The sequence below is a fragment of the Megachile rotundata genome, chromosome 2 (assembly GCF_050947335.1).
Source record: "Megachile rotundata isolate GNS110a chromosome 2, iyMegRotu1, whole genome shotgun sequence".
Lineage (NCBI taxonomy): Eukaryota > Metazoa > Arthropoda > Insecta > Hymenoptera > Megachilidae > Megachile > Megachile rotundata.
In genome coordinates, this window is record NC_134984.1 from 548,465 (window position 1) to 576,401 (window position 27,937).

A 27,937-nucleotide genomic window follows, 5' to 3' on the forward strand; every position below is an offset into this window, starting at 1 on the left:
ACACAATCACACAACCACACAATCACACAATCACACAATCACACACTCACACAATCACACAGTCACAAACACACAATCACAATCACACAATCACAATCACACAATCACAATCACACAATCACAATCACACAATCACAATTACACAATCACACAATCACACAACCACACAATCACACAATCTCAATTACACAATCACAATTACACAATCACACAATCACACAATCACACAATCACACAATCACACAATCACACAATCACACAATCACACAATCACACAATCACACAATCACACAATCACACACTCACACAATCACACAATCACAATCACCCAATCACAATCACACAATCACAATTACACAATCACACAATCACACAATCACGCAATCACACAATCACGCAATCACACAATCACACAATCACACAATCACACAATCATACAATCACACAATCACACAACCACACAATCACACAATCACACAATCACACACTCACACAATCACACAGCCACAAACACACAATCACAATCACACAATCACAATCACAAAGTCACACAATCACACAATCACAATCACGCAATCACACAATCACGATCACACAATCACGGTAACACAATCACGGTCACACAATGACGGTCACACAATCACACAATCACACAATCACACAATCACACAAACACACAATCACACAATCACTCAATCACACAATAGCACACTCACACATTCACACAGTCACAATCACACAGTCACAATCATACAATCACGGTCACACAATCACGGTCACACAATAACGGTCACTCAGTCACACATTCACACAATCACACAATCACACAATCACGATCACACAATCACGGTCACACAATCACGATCACACAATCACGATCACACAATCACGATCACACAATTACGATCACACAATCACGGTCACACAATCACAGTCACACAATCATACAATCGCACAATCACACAATCACACAATCACACAATCACACAATCACACAATCACACAATCACACAATCACACAATCACAATTACACAATCACACAATCACACAATCATACAATCACACAAGCACACAATCACAATTACACAATCACACAATCACACAATCATACAATCACACAAGCACACAATCACACAATCACACAATCACACAATCACAATTACACAATCACACAATCACACAATCATACAATCACACAAGCACACAATCACAATCACGCAATCACACAATCACGATCACACAATTACGAACACAATCACGGTCACACAATCACAGTCACACAATCACACAATCACAATCACGCAATCACACAACCACGATCACACAATCACGATCACACAATCACGATCACACTATCACGGTCACACAATCACGGTCACTCAATCACGGTCACACAATCACGGTCACACAGTCACGGTCACACAATCACACAATCACACAATCACACAATCACACAATCACACAATCACACAATCACACAATCACACAATCACACAATCACACTATCACACAATCACACAATCACACAATCACACAATCACACAATCACACAATCACACAATCACACAATCACACACTCACACAATCACACAAGCACAATCACACAATGACAATCACACAATCACAATCACACAATCACAATCACACAATCACAATCACACAATCACACAATCACACAGTCACACAATCACACAATCACAATCACGCAATCACACAATCACGACTACACAATCACGATCACACAATCACAATCACACAATCACACAGTCACACAATCACAAAGTCACACAATCACACAATCCCAATCACGCAATCACACAATCACGATCACACAATCACGGTCACACAATCACGGTCACACAATGACGGTCACACAATCACACAATCACACAATCACACAATCACACAAACACACAATCACACAATCACTCAATGACACAATAACACACTCACACAATCACACAGTCACAATCACACAGTCACAATCATACAATCACGGTCACACAATCACGGACACACAATAACGTTCACTCAGTCACACATTCACACAATCACACAATCACACAATCACACAATCACGATCACACAATCACGGTCACACAATCACGATCACACAATCACGATCACACAATCACGATCACACAATTCCGATCACACAATCACGGTCACACAATCACAGTCACACAATCACACAATCGCACTATCACACAATCACACAATCACACAATCACACAATCACACACTCACACAATCACACAAGCACAATCACACAATGACAATCACACAATGACAATCACACAATCACAATCACACAATCACAATCACACAATCACACAATCACACAGTCACACAATCACACAATCACAATCACGCAATCACACAATCACACAATCACACAATCACACAGTCACACAATCACACAATCACACAATCACACAATCACACAATCACACAATCACACAATCACACAATCACACAATCACACAATCACACAATCACACAATCACACAATCACACTATCACAAAATCACACAATCACACAATCACACAATCACACAATCACACAATCATACAATCACACAATCACACAACCACACAATCACACAATCACACAATCACACACTCACACAATCACACAGCCACAAACACACAATCAAAATCACACAATCACAATCACAAACTCACACAATCACACAATCACAATCACGCAATCACACAATCACGATCACACAATCACGGTCACACAATCACGGTCACACAATGACGGTCACACAATCACACAATCACACAATCACACAATCACACAAACACACAATCACACAATCACTCAATCACACAATAGCACACTCACACATTCACACAGTCACAATCACACAGTCACAATCATACAATCACGGTCACACAATCACGGTCACACAATAACGGTCACTCAGTCACACATTCACACAATCACACAATCACGATCACACAATCACGGTCACACAATCACGATCACACAATCACGATCACACAATCACGATCACACAATTACGATCACACAATCACGGTCACACAATCACAGTCACACAATCACACAATCGCACAAGCACACAATCACACAATCACACAATCACACAATCACACAATCACACAATCACACAATCACACTATCACACAATCACACAATCACACAATCACACAGTCACAATCGCAATTACACAATCACACAATCACACAATCACACAATCACACAATCACACAATCACACAGTCACACAATCACACAATCACAATCACACAATCACAATCACACAATCACAATCACACAATCACAATCACACAATCACAATCACACAATCACAATTACACAATCACAGTCACATAATCACAATCACACAATCACAATCACACAATCACAATTACACAATCACACAATCACACAACCACACAATCACACAATCTCAATTACACAATCACAATTACACAATCACACAATCACACAATCACACAAACACACAATCACACAATCACACAATCACACAATCACACAATCACACAATCACACAATCACACTATCACACAATCACACAATCACACAATCACAATTACACAATCACAATCACACAATCACAATCACACAATCACAATCACACAATCACGATCACACAATCACGATCACACAATCACAATCACACAATCACACAATCACAATCACACAATCACGATCACACAATCACGATCACACAATTACGATCACACAATCACGGTCACACAATCACAGTCACACAATCACACAATCGCACAATCACACAATCACACAATCACACAATCACACAATCACACAATCACACAATCACACAATCACACAATCACACAATCACAAAATCACACAACCACACAATCACACAATCACACAATCACACAATCACACAATCACAATTACACAATCACACAATCACATAATCATACAATCACACAAGCACACAATCACAATCACGCAATCACACAATCACGATCACACAATTACGAACACAATCACGGTCACACAATCACAGTCACACAATCACACAATCACAATCACGCAATCACACAACCACGATCACACAATCACGATCACACAATCACGATCACACTATCACGGTCACACAATCACGGTCACTCAATCACGGTCACACAATCACGGTCACACAGTCACGGTCACACAATCACACAATCACACAATCACACAATCACACAATCACACAATCACACAATCACACAATCACACAATCACACAATCACACACTCACACAATCACACAAGCACAATCACACAATGACAATCACACAATGACAATCACACAATCACAATCACACAATCACAATCACACAATCACACAATCACACAGTCACACAATCACACAATCACAATCACGCAATCACACAATCACGACTACACAATCACGATCACACAATCACAATCACACAATCACACAGTCACACAATCACAAAGTCACACAATCACACAATCCCAATCACGCAATCACACAATCACGATCACACAATCACGGTCACACAATCACGGTCACACAATGACGGTCACACAATCACACAATCACACAATCACACAATCACACAAACACACAATCACACAATCACTCAATGACACAATAACACACTCACACAATCACACAGTCACAATCACACAGTCACAATCATACAATCACGGTCACACAATCACGGACACACAATAACGGTCACTCAGTCACACATTCACACAATCACACAATCACACAATCACACAATCACGATCACACAATCACGGTCACACAATCACGATCACACAATCACGATCACACAATCACGATCACACAATTCCGATCACACAATCACGGTCACACAATCACAGTCACACAATCACACAATCGCACTATCACACAATCACACAATCACACAATCACACAATCACACAATCACACAATCACACAATCACACAGTCACACAGTCACACAATCACACAATCACACAATCACACAATCACACAATCACACAATCACACAATCACACAATCACACAATCACACAACCACACAATCACACAATCACACAATCACACAATCACACAATCACACAATCACACAATCACACAATCATACAATCACACAATCACACAGCCACAAACACACAATCACAATCACACAATCACAATCACACAATCACAATCACACAATCACAATCACACAATCACAATCACACAATCACAATCACACAATCACAATCACACAATCACAATCACACAATCACAATCACACAATCACAATCACACAATCACAATCACACAATCACAATCACACAATCACAAAGTCACACAATCACACAATCACAATCACGCAATCACACAATCACGATCACACAATCACGGTCACACAATCACGGTCACACAATGACGGTCACACAATCACACAATCACACAATCACACAATCACACAAACACACAATCACAAAATCACTCAATCACACAATAGCACACTCACACATTCACACAGTCACAATCACACAGTCACAATCATACAATCACGGTCACACAATCACGGTCACACAATAACCGTCACTCAGTCACACATTCACACAATCACACAATCACACAATCACGATCACACAATCACGGTCACACAATCACGATCACACAATCACGATCACACAATCACGATCACACAATTACGATCACACAATCACGGTCACACAATCACAGTCACACAATCACACAATCGCACAATCACACAATCACACAATCACACAATCACACAATCACACAATCACACAATCACACAATCACAAATTCACACTATCACACAATCACACAATCACACAATCACACAATCACACAATCACACAATCACACAATCACACTATCACACAATCACACAATCACACAATCACACAGTCACAATCACAATTACACAATCACACAATCACACAATCACACAATCACACAATCACACAATCACACAATCACACAGTCACACAATCACACAATCACAATCACACAATCACAATCACACAATCACAATCACACAATCACAATCACACAATCACAATTACACAATCACAGTCACATAATCACAATCACACACCCACACAATCACACAGTCACAAACACACAATCACAATCACACAATCACAATCACACAATCACAATCACACAATCACAATTACACAATCACAGTCACATAATCACAATCACACAATCACAATCACACAATCACAATCACACAATCACAATCACACAATCACAATCACACAATCACACAATCACACAATAACGCAATCTCACAATTACACAATCACACAATCACACAATCACACAATCACACAATCTCAATTACACAATCACAATTACACAATCACACAATCACACAATCACACAATCACACAATCACACAATCATACAATCACACAATCACACAATCACACAATCACACACTCACACAATCACACAATCACAATCACACAATCACAATTACACAATCACACAAGCACACAATCACACAATCACACAAGCACACAATCACACAATCACACCATCACACAATCACACAATCACACAATCACACAATCACACAATCACACAATCACACAACCACACAATCACACAATCACACAATCACACACTCACACAATCACACAGTCACAAACACACAATCACAATCACACAATCACAATCCCACAATCACAATCACACAATCACAATCACAATCACACAATCACAATCACACAATCACAATCACACAATCACACAATCACACAATCACACAATCACACAATCACACAATCACACAATCACACAATCACACAATCACACAATCACACAATCACACAATCACACAATCACACAATCACACAATCACAAAATCACACAACCACACAATCACACAATCACACAATCACACAATCACAATTACACAATCACACAATCACACAGTCACAAACACACAATCACACAACCACACAATCACACAATCACACAATCACACAATCACACAATCACACAATCACACAATCACACAATCACACAATCACACAATCACACAATCACACAATCACACAATCACACAATCACACAACCACACAATCACACAATCACACAATCACACACTCACACAATCACACAGTCACAAACACACAATCACAATCACACAATCACAATCACACAATCACAATTACACAATCACACAATCACACAATCACACAATCACACAATCTCAATTACACAATCACAATTACACATTCACACAATCACACAATCACACAATCACACAATCACACAATCACACAATCACACACTCACACAATCACACAATCACAATCACACAATCACAATTACACAATCACACAATCACACAATCACGCAATCACACAATCACGCAATCATACAATCACACAAGCACACAATCACAATCACGCAATCACACAATCACGATCACACAATTACGAACACAATCACGGTCACACAATCACAGTCACACAATCACACAATCACAATCACGCAATCACACAACCACGATCACACAATCACGATCACACAATCACGATCACACTATCACGGTCACACAATCACGGTCACTCAATCACGGTCACACAATCACGGTCACACAGTCACGGTCACACAATCACACAATCACACAATCACACAATCACACAATCACACAATCACACAATCACACAATCACACAATCACACTATCACACAATCACACAATCACACAATCACACAATCACACAATCACAATTACACAATCACACAATCACACAATCACACAATCACACAATCACAATTACACAATCACACAATCACACAATCACACAATCACACAATCACACAGTCACACAGTCACACAATCACACAATCACACAATCACACAATCACACAATCACACAATCACACAATCACACAATCACACAATCACACAATCACACAATCACACAATCACACAATCACACAGTCACACAATCACAAGTACACAATCACAATTACACAATCACACAATCACACAATCACTCAATCACACAATCACACACTCACACAATCACACAATCACAATCACACAATGACAATCACACAATCACAATCACACAATCACAATCACACAATCACAATCACACAATCACAATCACACAATCACAGTCACATAATCACAATCACACAATCACAATCACACAATCACAATCACACAATCACAATCACACAATCACAATCACACAATCACAAAGTCACACAATCACAAAGTCACACAATCACACAATCACAATCACGCAATCACACAATCACGATCACACAATCACGGTCACACAATCACGGTCACACAATGACGGTCACACAATCACACAATCACACAATCACACAATCACACAAACACACAATCACACAATCACTCAATCACACAATAACACACTCACACAATCACACAGTCACGATCACACAGTCACAATCATACAATCACGGTCACACAATCACGGTCACACAATAACGGTCACTCAGTCACACATTCACACAATCACACAATCACACAATCACGATCACACAATCACGGTCACACAATCACGATCACACAATCACGATCACACAATCACGATCACACAATTACGATCACACAATCACGGTCACACAATCACAGTCACACAATCACAATTACACAACCACACAATCACACAATCACACAATCACACAATCACACAATCACACAATCACACAATCACACAATCACACAATCACACTATCACACAATCACACAATCACACAATCACACAATCACACAATCACAAGTACACAATCACAATTACACAATCACACAATCCCACAATCACTCAACCACACAATCACACACTCACACAATCACACAATCACAATCACACAATGACAATCACACAATCACAATCACACAATCACAATCACACAATCACAATCACACAATCACACAATCACACAATCACACAGTCACACAATCACACAATCACAATCACGCAATCACACAATCACGACTACACAATCACGATCACACAATCACAATCACACAATCACACAGTCACACAATCACAAAGTCACACAATCACACAATCACAATCACGCAATCACACAATCACGATCACACAATCACGGTCACACAATCACGGTCACACAATGACGGTCACACAATCACACAATCACACAATCACACAATCACACAAACACACAATCACACAATCACTCAATGACACAATAACACACTCACACAATCACACAGTCACAATCCCGCAGTCACAATCATACAATCACGGTCACACAATCATGGACACACAATAACGGTCACTCAGTCACACATTCACACAATCACGCCATCACACAATCACGATCACACAATCACGGTCACACAATCACGATCACACAATCACGATCACACAATCACGATCACACAATTACGATCACACAATCACGGTCACACAATCACAGTCACACAATCACACAATCGCACAATCACACAATCACACAATCACACAATCACACAATCACATAATCACACAATCACAAATTCACACTATCACACAATCACACAATCACACAATCACACAATCACACAATCACACAATCACACAATCACACAATCACACAATCACACTATCACACAATCACACAATCACACAATCACACAATCACACAATCACAATTACACAATCACACAATCACACAATCACACAATCACACAATCACACAATCACACAACCACACAATCACACAATCACACAATCACACACTCACACAATCACACAGTCACAAACACACAATCACAATCACACAATCACAATCAGACAATCACAATCACACAATCACAATTACACAATCACACAATCACACAATCACACAATCACACAATCTCAATTACACAATCACAATTACACATTCACACAATCACACAATCACACAATCACACAATCACACAATCACACAATCACACAATCACACACTCACACAATCACACAATCACAATCACACAATCACAATTACACAATCACACAATCACACAATCACGCAATCACACAATCACGCAATCATACAATCACACCAGCACACAATCACAATCACGCAATCACACAATCACGATCACACAATTACGAACACAATCACGGTCACACAATCACACAATCACAATCACACAATCACAATCACGCAATCACACAACCACGATCACACAATCACGATCACACAATCACGATCACACTATCACGGTCACACAACCACGATCACTCAATCACGGTCACACAATCACGGTCACACAGTCACGGTCACACAATCACACAATCACACAATCACACAATCACACAATCACACAATCACACAATCACACAATCACACAATCACACAATCACAATTACACAACCACACAATCACACAATCACACAATCACAATTACACAATCACACAATCACACAATCACACAATCACACAATCACACAGTCACACAATCACACAATCACACAATCACACAATCACACAATCACACAATCACACAATTACACAATCACACAATCACACCATCACACAATCACACAATCACACAATCACACAATCACACAATCACACTATCACACAATCACACAATCACACAATCACACAATCACAAGTACACAATCACAATTACACAATCACACAATCCCACAATCACTCAACCACACAATCACACACTCACACAATCACACAATCACAATCACACAATGACAATCACACAATCACAATCACACAATCACAATCACACAATCACAATCACACAATCACACAATCACACAGTCACACAATCACACAATCACAATCACGCAATCACACAATCACGACTACACAATCACGATCACACAATCACAATCACACAATCACACAGTCACACAATCACAAAGTCACACAATCACACAATCACAATCACGCAATCACACAATCACGATCACACAATCACGGTCACACAATCACGGTCACACAATGACGGTCACACAATCACACAATCACACAATCACACAATCACACAAACACACAATCACACAATCACTCAATGACACAATAACACACTCACACAATCACACAGTCACAATCCCGCAGTCACAATCATACAATCACGGTCACACAATCACGGACACACAATAACGGTCACTCAGTCACACATTCACACAATCACGCCATCACACAATCACGATCACACAATCACGGTCACACAATCACGATCACACAATCACGATCACACAATCACGATCACACAATTACGATCACACAATCACGGTCACACAATCACAGTCACACAATCACACAATCGCACAATCACACAATCACACAATCACACAATCACACAATCACATAATCACACAATCACAAATTCACACTATCACACAATCACACAATCACACAATCACACAATCACACAATCACACAATCACACAATCACACAATCACACAATCACACTATCACACAATCACACAATCACACAATCACACAATCACACAATCACAATTACACAATCACACAATCACACAATCACACAATCACACAATCACACAATCACACAACCACACAATCACACAATCACACAATCACACACTCACACAATCACACAGTCACAAACACACAATCACAATCACACAATCACAATCAGACAATCACAATCACACAATCACAATTACACAATCACACAATCACACAATCACACAATCACACAATCTCAATTACACAATCACAATTACACATTCACACAATCACACAATCACACAATCACACAATCACACAATCACACAATCACACAATCACACAATCACACAATCACACACTCACACAATCACACAATCACAATCACACAATCACAATTACACAATCACACAATCACACAATCACGCAATCACACAATCACGCAATCATACAATCACACAAGCACACAATCACAATCACGCAATCACACAATCACGATCACACAATTACGAACACAATCACGGTCACACAATCACAGTCACACAATCACACAATCACAATCACGCAATCACACAACCACGATCACACAATCACGATCACACAATCACGATCACACTATCACGGTCACACAACCACGGTCACTCAATCACGGTCACACAATCACGGTCACACAGTCACGGTCACACAATCACACAATCACACAATCACACAATCACACAATCACACAATCACACAATCACACAATCACACAATCACAATTACACAACCACACAATCACACAATCACACAATCACACAATCACAATTACACAATCACACAATCACACAATCACACAATCACACAATCACACAGTCACACAATCACACAATCACACAATCACACAATCACACAATCACACAATCACACAATTACACAATCACACAATCACACAATCACACAATCACACAATCACACAATCACACAATCACACAGTCACACAATCACAAGTACACAATCACAATTACACAATCACACAATCACACAATCACTCAATCACACAATCGCACACTCACACAATCACACAATCACAATCACACAATGACAATCACACAATCACAATCACACAATCACAATCACACAATCACAATTACACAATCACAGTCACATAATCACAATCACACAATCACAATCACACAATCACAATCACACAATCACAATCACACAATCACAATCACACAATCACAATCACACAATCACAATCACACAATCACAATCACACAATCACAATCACACAATCACAATCACACAATCACAATCACACAATCACAATCACACAATCACAATCACACAATCACAATCACACAATCACAAAGTCACACAATCACACAATCACAATCACGCAATCACACAATCACGATCACGCAATCACGGTCACACAATCACGGTCACACAATGACGGTCACACAATCACACAATCACACAATCACACAATCACACAAACACACAATCACACAATCACTCAATCACACAATAACACACTCACACAATCACACAGTCACAATCACACAGTCACAATCATACAATCACGGTCACACAATCACGGTCACACAATAACGGCCACTCAGTCACACATTCACACAATCACACAATCACACAATCACGATCACACAATCACGGTCACACAATCACGATCACACAATCACGATCACACAATCACGATCACACAATTACGATCACACAATCACGGTCACACAATCACAGTCACACAATCACAATTACACAACCACACAATCACACAATCACACAATCACACAATCACACAATCACACAATCACACAATCACACAATCACACAATCACACAATCACACTATCACACAATCACACAATCACACAATCACACAATCACACAATCACAAGTACACAATCACAATTACACAATCACACAATCACACAATCACTCAATCACACAATCACACACTCACACAATCACACAATCACAATCACACAATGACAATCACACAATCACAATCACACAATCACAATCACACAATCACAATCACACAATCACACAATCACACAATCACACAGTCACACAATCACACAATCGCAATCACGCAATCACACAATCACGACTACACAATCACGATCACACAATCACAATCACACAACCACACAGTCACACAATCACAAAGTCACACAATCACACAATCACAATCACGCAATCACACAATCACGATCACACAATCACGGTCACACAATCACGGTCACACAATGACGGTCACACAATCACACAATCACACAATCACACAATCACACAAACACACAATCACACAATCACTCAATGACACAATAACACACTCACACAATCACACAGTCACAATCCCGCAGTCACAATCATACAATCACGGTCACACAATCACGGACACACAATAACGGTCACTCAGTCACACATTCACACAATCACGCCATCACACAATCACGATCACACAATCACGGTCACACAATCACGATCACACAATCACGATCACACAATCACGATCACACAATTACGATCACACAATCACGGTCACACAATCACAGTCACACAATCACACAATCGCACAATCACACAATCACACAATCACACAATCACACAATCACATAATCACACAATCACAAATTCACACTATCACACAATCACACAATCACACAATCACACAATCACACAATCACACAATCACACAATCACACTATCACACAATCACACAATCACACAATCACACAATCACACAATCACAATTACACAATCACACAATCACACAATCACACAATCACACAATCACACAATCACACAACCACACAATCACACAATCACACAATCGCACACTCACACAATCACACAGTCACAAACACACAATCACAATCACACAATCACAATCAGACAATCACAATCACACAATCACAATTACACAATCACACAATCACACAATCACACAATCTCAATTACACAATCACAATTACACATTCACACAATCACACAATCACACAATCACACAATCACACAATCACACAATCACACAATCACACACTCACACAATCACACAATCACAATCACACAATCACAATTACACAATCACACAATCACACAATCACGCAATCACACAATCACGCAATCATACAATCACACAAGCACACAATCACAATCACGCAATCACACAATCACGATCACACAATTACGAACACAATCACGGTCACACAATCACAGTCACACAATCACACAATCACAATCACGCAATCACACAACCACGATCACACAATCACGATCACACAATCACGATCACACTATCACGGTCACACAACCACGGTCACTCAATCACGGTCACACAATCACGGTCACACAGTCACGGTCACACAATCACACAATCACACAATCACACAATCACACAATCACACAATCACACAATCACACAATCACAATTACACAACCACACAATCACACAATCACACAATCACACAATCACAATTACACAATCACACAATCACACAATCACACAATCACACAATCACACAGTCACACAATCACACAAACACACAATCACACAATCACACAATCACACAATCACACAATTACACAATCACACAATCACACAATCACACAATCACACAATCACACAATCACACAATCACACAATCACACAGTCACACAATCACAAGTACACAATCACAATTACACAATCACACAATCACACAATCACTCAATCACACAATCGCACACTCACACAATCACACAATCACAATCACACAATGACAATCACACAATCACAATCACACAATCACAATCACACAATCACAATTACACAATCACAGTCACATAATCACAATCACACAATCACAATCACACAATCACAATCACACAATCACAATCACACAATCACAATCACACAATCACAATCACACAATCACAATCACACAATCACAATCACACAATCACAATCACACAATCACAATCACACAATCACAATCACACAATCACAAAGTCACACAATCACACAATCACAATCACGCAATCACACAATCACGATCACGCAATCACGGTCACACAATCACGGTCACACAATGACGGTCACACAATCACACAATCACACAATCACACAATCACACAAACACACAATCACACAATCACTCAATCACACAATAACACACTCACACAATCACACAGTCACAATCACACAGTCACAATCATACAATCACGGTCACACAATCACGGTCACACAATAACGGCCACTCAGTCACACATTCACACAATCACACAATCACACAATCACGATCACACCATCACGGTCACACAATCACGATCACACAATCACGATCACACAATCACGATCACACAATTACGATCACACAATCACGGTCACACAATCACAGTCACACAATCACAATTACACAACCACACAATCACACAATCACACAATCACACAATCACACAATCACACAATCACACAATCACACAATCACACAATCACACAATCACACTATCACACAATCACACAATCGCACAATCACACAATCACACAATCACACAATCACACAATCACACAATCACACAATCACAAATTCACACTATCACACAATCACACAATCACACAATCACACAATCACACAATCACACAATCACACAATCACACAATCACGATCACGCAATCACGGTCACACAATCACGGTCACACAATGACGGTCACACAATCACACAATCACACAATCACACAATCACACAAACACACAATCACACAATCACTCAATCACACAATAACACACTCACACAATCACACAGTCTCAATCACACAGTCACAATCATACAATCACGGTCACACAATCACGGTCACACAATAACGGCCACTCAGTCACACATTCACACAATCACACAATCACACAATCACGATCACACAATCACGGTCACACAATCACGATCACACAATCACGATCACACAATCACGATCACACAATTACGATCACACAATCACGGTCACACAATCACAGTCACACAATCACAATTACACAACCACACAATCACACAATCACACAATCACACAATCACACAATCACACAATCACACAATCACACAATCACACAATCACACAATCACACAATCACACAATCACACTATCACACAATCACACAATCACACAATCACACAATCACACAATCACAAGTACACAATCACAATTACACAATCACACAATCACACAATCACTCAATCACACAATCACACACTCACACAATCACACAATCACAATCACACAATGACAATCACACAATCACAATCACACAATCACAATCACACAATCACAATCACACAATCACACAATCACACAGTCACACAATCACACAATCGCAATCACGCAATCACACAATCACGACTACACAATCACGATCACACAATCACAATCACACAACCACACAGTCACACAATCACAAAGTCACACAATCACACAATCACAATCACGCAATCACACAATCACGATCACACAATCACGGGCACACAATCTCGGTCACACAATGACGGTCACACAATCACACAATCACACAATCACACAATCACACAATCACACAATCACACAACCACACAATCACACAATCACACAATCACACACTCACACAATCACACAGTCACAAACACACAATCACAATCACACAATCACAATCAGACAATCACAATCACACAATCACAATTACACAATCACACAATCACACAATCACACAATCACACAATCTCAATTACACAATCACAATTACACATTCACACAATCACACAATCACACAATCACACAATCACACAATCACACAATCACACACTCACACAATCACACAATCACAATCACACAATCACAATTACACAATCACGCAATCACACAATCACGCAATCACACAATCACGCAATCATACAATCACACAAGCACACAATCACAATCACGCAATCACACAATCACGATCACACAATTACGAACACAATCACGGTCACACAATCACAGTCACACAATCACACAATCACAATCACGCAATCACACAACCACGATCACACAATCACGATCACACAATCACGATCACACTATCACGGTCACACAACCACGGTCACTCAATCACGGTCACACAATCACGGTCACACAGTCACGGTCACACAATCACACAATCACACAATCACACAATCACACAATCACACAATCACACAATCACACAATCACACAATCACAATTACACAACCACACAATCACACAATCACACAATCACAATTACACAATCACACAATCACACAATCACACAATCACACAATCACACAGTCACACAATCACACAATCACACAATCACACAATCACACAATCACACAATCACACAATTACACAATCACACAATCACACCATCACACAATCACACAATCACACAATCACACAATCACACAATCACACTATCACACAATCACACAATCACACAATCACACAATCACACAATCACACAATCACAAGTACACAATCACAATTACACAATCACACAATCCCACAATCACTCAACCACACAATCACACACTCACACAATCACACAATCACAATCACACAATGACAATCACACAATCACAATCACACAATCACAATCACACAATCACAATCACACAATCACACAATCACACAGTCACACAATCACACAATCACAATCACGCAATCACACAATCACGACTACACAATCACGATCACACAATCACAATCACACAATCACACAGTCACACAATCACAAAGTCACACAATCACACAATCACAATCACGCAATCACACAATCACGATCACACAATCACGGTCACACAATCACGGTCACACAATGACGGTCACACAATCACACAATCACACAATCACACAATCACACAAACACACAATCACACAATCACTCAATGACACAATAACACACTCACACAATCACACAGTCACAATCCCGCAGTCACAATCATACAATCACGGTCACACAATCACGGACACACAATAACGGTCACTCAGTCACACATTCACACAATCACGCCATCACACAATCACGATCACACAATCACGGTCACACAATCACGATCACACAATCACGATCACACAATCACGATCACACAATTACGATCACACATTCACGGTCACACAATCACAGTCACACAATCACACAATCGCACAATCACACAATCACACAATCACACAATCACACAATCACATAATCACACAATCACAAATTCACACAATCACACAATCACACAATCACACAATCACACAATCACACAATCACACAATCACACAATCACACTATCACACAATCACACAATCACACAATCACACAATCACACAATCACAATTACACAATCACACAATCACACAATCACACAATCACACAATCACACAATCACACAACCACACAATCACACAATCACACAATCACACACTCACACAATCACACAGTCACAAACACACAATCACAATCACACAATCACAATCAGACAATCACAATCACACAATCACAATTACACAATCACACAATCACACAATCACACAATCACACAATCTCAATTACACAATCACAATTACACATTCACACAATCACACAATCACACAATCACACAATCACACAATCACACAATCACACAATCACACAATCACACACTCACACAATCACACAATCACAATCACACAATCACAATTACACAATCACACAATCACACAATCACGCAATCACACAATCACGCAATCATACAATCACACAAGCACACAATCACAATCACGCAATCACACAATCACGATCACACAATTACGAACACAATCACGGTCACACAATCACAGTCACACAATCACACAATCACAATCACGCAATCACACAACCACGATCACACAATCACGATCACACAATCACGATCACACTATCACGGTCACACAACCACGGTCACTCAATCACGGTCACACAATCACGGTCACACAGTCACGGTCACACAATCACACAATCACACAATCACACAATCACACAATCACACAATCACACAATCACAATTACACAACCACACAATCACACAATCACACAATCACACAATCACAATTACACAATCACACAATCACACAATCACACAATCACACAATCACACAGTCACACAATCACACAATCACACAATCACACAATCACACAATCACACAATCACACAATTACACAATCACACAATCACACAATCACACAATCACACAATCACACAATCACACAATCACACAATCACACAGTCACACAATCACAAGTACACAATCACAATTACACAATCACACAATCACACAATCACTCAATCACACAATCGCACACTCACACAATCACACAATCACAATCACACAATGACAATCACACAATCACAATCACACAATCACAATCACACAATCACAATTACACAATCACAGTCACATAATCACAATCACACAATCACAATCACACAATCACAATCACACAATCACAATCACACAATCACAATCACACAATCACAATCACACAATCACAATCACACAATCACAATCACACAATCACAATCACACAATCACAATCACACAATCACAATCACACAATCACAATCACACAATCACAATCACACAATCACAATCACACAATCACAAAGTCACACAATCACACAATCACAATCACGCAATCACACAATCACGATCACGCAATCACGGTCACACAATCACGGTCACACAATGACGGTCACACAATCACACAATCACACAATCACACAATCACACAAACACACAATCACACAATCACTCAATCACACAATAACACACTCACACAATCACACAGTCACAATCACACAGTCACAATCATACAATCACGGTCACACAATCACGGTCACACAATAACGGCCACTCAGTCACACATTCACACAATCACACAATCACACAATCACGATCACACAATCACGGTCACACAATCACGATCACACAATCACGATCACACAATCACGATCACACAATTACGATCACACAATCACGGTCACACAATCACAGTCACACAATCACAATTACACAACCACACAATCACACAATCACACAATCACACAATCACACAATCACACAATCACACAATCACACAATCACACAATCACACAATCACACTATCACACAATCACACAATCACACAATCACACAATCACACAAACACACAATCACACAATCACTCAATGACACAATAACACACTCACACAATCACACAGTCACAATCCCGCAGTCACAATCATACAATCACGGTCACACAATCACGGACACACAATAACGGTCACTCAGTCACACATTCACACAATCACACCATCACACAATCACGATCACACAATCACGGTCACACAATCACGATCACACAAACACGATCACACAATCACGATCACACAATTACGATCACACAATCACGGTCACACAATCACAGTCAAACAATCACACAATCGCACAATCACACAATCACACAATCACACAATCACACAATCACACAATCACACAATCACACAATCACACAATCACAAATTCACACTATCACACAATCACACAATCACACAATCACACAATCACACAATCACACAATCACACAATCACACTATCACACAATCACACAATCACACAATCACACAATCACACAATCACAAGTACACAATCACAATTACACAATCACACAATCACACAATCACTCAATCACACAATCACACACTCACACAATCACACAATCACAATCACACAATGACAATCACACAATCACAGTCACACAATCACACAATCGCACAATCACACAATCACACAATCACACAATCACACAATCACACAATCACACAATCACAAATTCACACTATCACACAATCACACAATCACACAATCACACAATCACACAATCACACAATCACACAATCACACAATCACGATCACGCAATCACGGTCACACAATCACGGTCACACAATGACGGTCACACAATCACACAATCACACAATCACACAATCACACAAACACACAATCACACAATCACTCAATCACACAATAACACACTCACACAATCACACAGTCTCAATCACACAGTCACAATCATACAATCACGGTCACACAATCACGGTCACACAATAACGGCCACTCAGTCACACATTCACACAATCACACAATCACACAATCACGATCACACAATCACGGTCACACAATCACGATCACACAATCACGATCACACAATCACGATCACACAATTACGATCACACAATCACGGTCACACAATCACAGTCACACAATCACAATTACACAACCACACAATCACACAATCACACAATCACACAATCACACAATCACACAATCACACAATCACACAATCACACAATCACACAATCACACAATCACACTATCACACAATCACACAATCACACAATCACACAATCACACAATCACAAGTACACAATCACAATTACACAATCACACAATCACACAATCACTCAATCACACAATCACACACTCACACAATCACACAATCACAATCACACAATGACAATCACACAATCACAATCACACAATCACAATCACACAATCACAATCACACAATCACACAATCACACAGTCACACAATCACACAATCGCAATCACGCAATCACACAATCACGACTACACAATCACGATCACACAATCACAATCACACAACCACACAGTCACACAATCACAAAGTCACACAATCACACAATCACAATCACGCAATCACACAATCACGATCACACAATCACGGTCACACAATCACGGTCACACAATGACGGTCACACAATCACACAATCACACAATCACACAATCACACAATCACACAATCACACAATCACACAACCACACAATCACACAATCACACAATCACACACTCACACAATCACACAGTCACAAACACACAATCACAATCACACAATCACAATCAGACAATCACAATCACACAATCACAATTACACAATCACACAATCACACAATCACACAATCACACAATCTCAATTACACAATCACAATTACACATTCACACAATCACACAATCACACAATCACACAATCACACAATCACACAATCACACAATCACACACTCACACAATCACACAATCACAATCACACAATCACAATTACACAATCACACAATCACACAATCACGCAATCACACAATCACGCAATCATACAATCACACAAGCACACAATCACAATCACGCAATCACACAATCACGATCACACAATTACGAACACAATCACGGTCACACAATCACAGTCACACAATCACACAATCACAATCACGCAATCACACAACCACGATCACACAATCACGATCACACAATCACGATCACACTATCACGGTCACACAACCACGGTCACTCAATCACGGTCACACAATCACGGTCACACAGTCACACAATCACACAATCACAATCACGCAATCACACAATCACGACTACACAATCACGATCACACAATCACAATCACACAATCACACAGTCACACAATCACAAAGTCACACAATCACACAATCACAATCACGCAATCACACAATCACGATCACACAATCACGGTCACACAATCACGGTCACACAATGACGGTCACACAATCACACAATCACACAATCACACAATCACACAAACACACAATCACACAATCACTCAATGACACAATAACACACTCACACAATCACACAGTCACAATCCCGCAGTCACAATCATACAATCACGGTCACACAATCACGGACACACAATAACGGTCACTCAGTCACACATTCACACAATCACGCCATCACACAATCACGATCACACAATCACGGTCACACAATCACGATCACACAATCACGATCACACAATCACGATCACACAATTACGATCACACAATCACGGTCACACAATCACAGTCACACAATCACACAATCGCACAATCACACAATCACACAATCACACAATCACACAATCACACAATCACATAATCACACAATCACAAATTCACACTATCACACAATCACACAATCACACAATCACACAATCACACAATCACACAATCACACAATCACACAATCACACAATCACACTATCACACAATCACACAATCACACAATCACACAATCACACAATCACAATTACACAATCACACAATCACACAATCACACAATCACACAATCACACAATCACACAACCACACAATCACACAATCACACAATCACACACTCACACAATCACACAGTCACAAACACACAATCACAATCACACAATCACAATCAGACAATCACAATCACACAATCACAATTACACAATCACACAATCACACAATCACACAATCACACAATCTCAATTACACAATCACAATTACACATTCACACAATCACACAATCACACAATCACACAATCACACAATCACACAATCACACAATCACACACTCACACAATCACACAATCACAATCACACAATCACAATTACACAATCACACAATCACACAATCACGCAATCACACAATCACGCAATCATACAATCACACAAGCACACAATCACAATCACGCAATCACACAATCACGATCACACAATTACGAACACAATCACGGTCACACAATCACAGTCACACAATCACACAATCACAATCACGCAATCACACAACCACGATCACACAATCACGATCACACAATCACGATCACACTGTCACGGTCACACAACCACGGTCACTCAATCACGGTCACACAATCACGGTCACACAGTCACGGTCACACAATCACACAATCACACAATCACACAATCACACAATCACACAATCACACAATCACACAATCACAATTACACAACCACACAATCACACAATCACACAATCACAATTACACAACCACACAATCACACAATCACACAATCACACAACCACACAATCACACAATCACACAGTCACACACTCACACAATCACACAGTCACAAACACACAATCACAATCACACAATCACAATCACACAATCACAATCACGCAATCACAATTACACGATCACAGTCACATAATCACAATCACACAATCACAATCACACAATCACAATCACACAATCGCAATCACACAATCACAATCACACAATCACACAATCACAATCACACAATCACAATCACACAATCACAATCACACAATCACAATCACACAATCACAATCACACAATCACAATCACACAATCACAAAGTCACACAATCACAATCACGCAATCGCACAATCACGATCACACAATCACGATCACACAATCACGGTCACACAATGACGGTCACACAATCACAAAGTCACACAATCACACAGTCACAATCACGCAATCACACAATCACGATCACACAATCACTGTCACACAATCACAGTCACACAATGACGGTCACACAATCACACAATCACACAATCACACAATCACACAATCACACAAACACACAATCACACAATCACTCAACCACACAATAACACACTCACACAATCACACAACCACACAATCACACAATCACACAATCACACAATCACACAATCACACAATCACACAATCACACAATCACACAATGACACAATCACACAATCACACAATCACACAATCACACAATCACACAATCACACAATCACACAATCACACTATCACACAATCACACAATCACACAATCACACAATCACACAATCACAAGTACACAATCACAATTACACAATCACACAATCACACAATCACTCAATCACACAATCACACACTCACACAATCACACAATCACAATCACACAATGACAATCACACAATCACAATCACACAATCACAATCACACAATCACAATCACACAATCACACAATCACACAGTCACACAATCACACAATCGCAATCACGCAATCACACAATCACGACTACACAATCACGATCACACAATCACAATCACACAACCACACAGTCACACAATCACAAAGTCACACAATCACACAATCACAATCACGCAATCACACAATCACGATCACACAATCACGGGCACACAATCTCGGTCACACAATGACGGTCACACAATCACACAATCACACAATCACACAATCACACAATCACACAATCACACAACCACACAATCACACAATCACACAATCACACACTCACACAATCACACAGTCACAAACACACAATCACAATCACACAATCACAATCAGACAATCACAATCACACAATCACAATTACACAATCACACAATCACACAATCACACAATCACACAATCTCAATTACACAATCACAATTACACATTCACACAATCACACAATCACACAATCACACAATCACACAATCACACAATCACACACTCACACAATCACACAATCACAATCACACAATCACAATTACACAATCACGCAATCACACAATCACGCAATCACACAATCACGCAATCATACAATCACACAAGCACACAATCACAATCACGCAATCACACAATCACGATCACACAATTACGAACACAATCACGGTCACACAATCACAGTCACACAATCACACAATCACAATCACGCAATCACACAACCACGATCACACAATCACGATCACACAATCACGATCACACTATCACGGTCACACAACCACGGTCACTCAATCACGGTCACACAATCACGGTCACACAGTCACGGTCACACAATCACACAATCACACAATCACACAATCACACAATCACACAATCACACAATCACACAATCACACAATCACAATTACACAACCACACAATCACACAATCACACAATCACAATTGCACAATCACACAATCACACAATCACACAATCACACAATCACACAGTCACACAATCACACAATCACACAATCACACAATCACACAATCACACAATCACACAATTACACAATCACACAATCACACCATCACACAATCACACAATCACACAATCACACAATCACACAATCACACTATCACACAATCACACAATCACACAATCACACAATCACACAATCACACAATCACAAGTACACAATCACAATTACACAATCACACAATCCCACAATCACTCAACCACACAATCACACACTCACACAATCACACAATCACAATCACACAATGACAATCACACAATCACAATCACACAATCACAATCACACAATCACAATCACACAATCACACAATCACACAGTCACACAATCACACAATCACAATCACGCAATCACACAATCACGACTACACAATCACGATCACACAATCACAATCACACAATCACACAGTCACACAATCACAAAGTCACACAATCACACAATCACAATCACGCAATCACACAATCACGATCACACAATCACGGTCACACAATCACGGTCACACAATGACGGTCACACAATCACACAATCACACAATCACACAATCACACAAACACACAATCACACAATCACTCAATGACACAATAACACACTCACACAATCACACAGTCACAATCCCGCAGTCACAATCATACAATCACGGTCACACAATCACGGACACACAATAACGGTCACTCAGTCACACATTCACACAATCACGCCATCACACAATCACGATCACACAATCACGGTCACACAATCACGATCACACAATCACGATCACACAATCACGATCACACAATTACGATCACACATTCACGGTCACACAATCACAGTCACACAATCACACAATCGCACAATCACACAATCACACAATCACACAATCACACAATCACATAATCACACAATCACAAATTCACACAATCACACAATCACACAATCACACAATCACACAATCACACAATCACACAATCACACAATCACACTATCACACAATCACACAATCACACAATCACACAATCACACAATCACAATTACACAATCACACAATCACACAATCACACAATCACACAATCACACAATCACACAACCACACAATCACACAATCACACAATCACACACTCACACAATCACACAGTCACAAACACACAATCACAATCACACAATCACAATCAGACAATCACAATCACACAATCACAATTACACAATCACACAATCACACAATCACACAATCACACAATCTCAATTACACAATCACAATTACACATTCACACAATCACACAATCACACAATCACACAATCACACAATCACACAATCACACAATCACACAATCACACAATCACACACTCACACAATCACACAATCACAATCACACAATCACAATTACACAATCACACAATCACACAATCACGCAATCACACAATCACGCAATCATACAATCACACAAGCACACAATCACAATCACGCAATCACACAATCACGATCACACAATTACGAACACAATCACGGTCACACAATCACAGTCACACAATCACACAATCACAATCACGCAATCACACAACCACGATCACACAATCACGATCACACAATCACGATCACACTATCACGGTCACACAACCACGGTCACTCAATCACGGTCACACAATCACGGTCACACAGTCACGGTCACACAATCACACAATCACACAATCACACAATCACACAATCACACAATCACACAATCACAATTACACAACCACA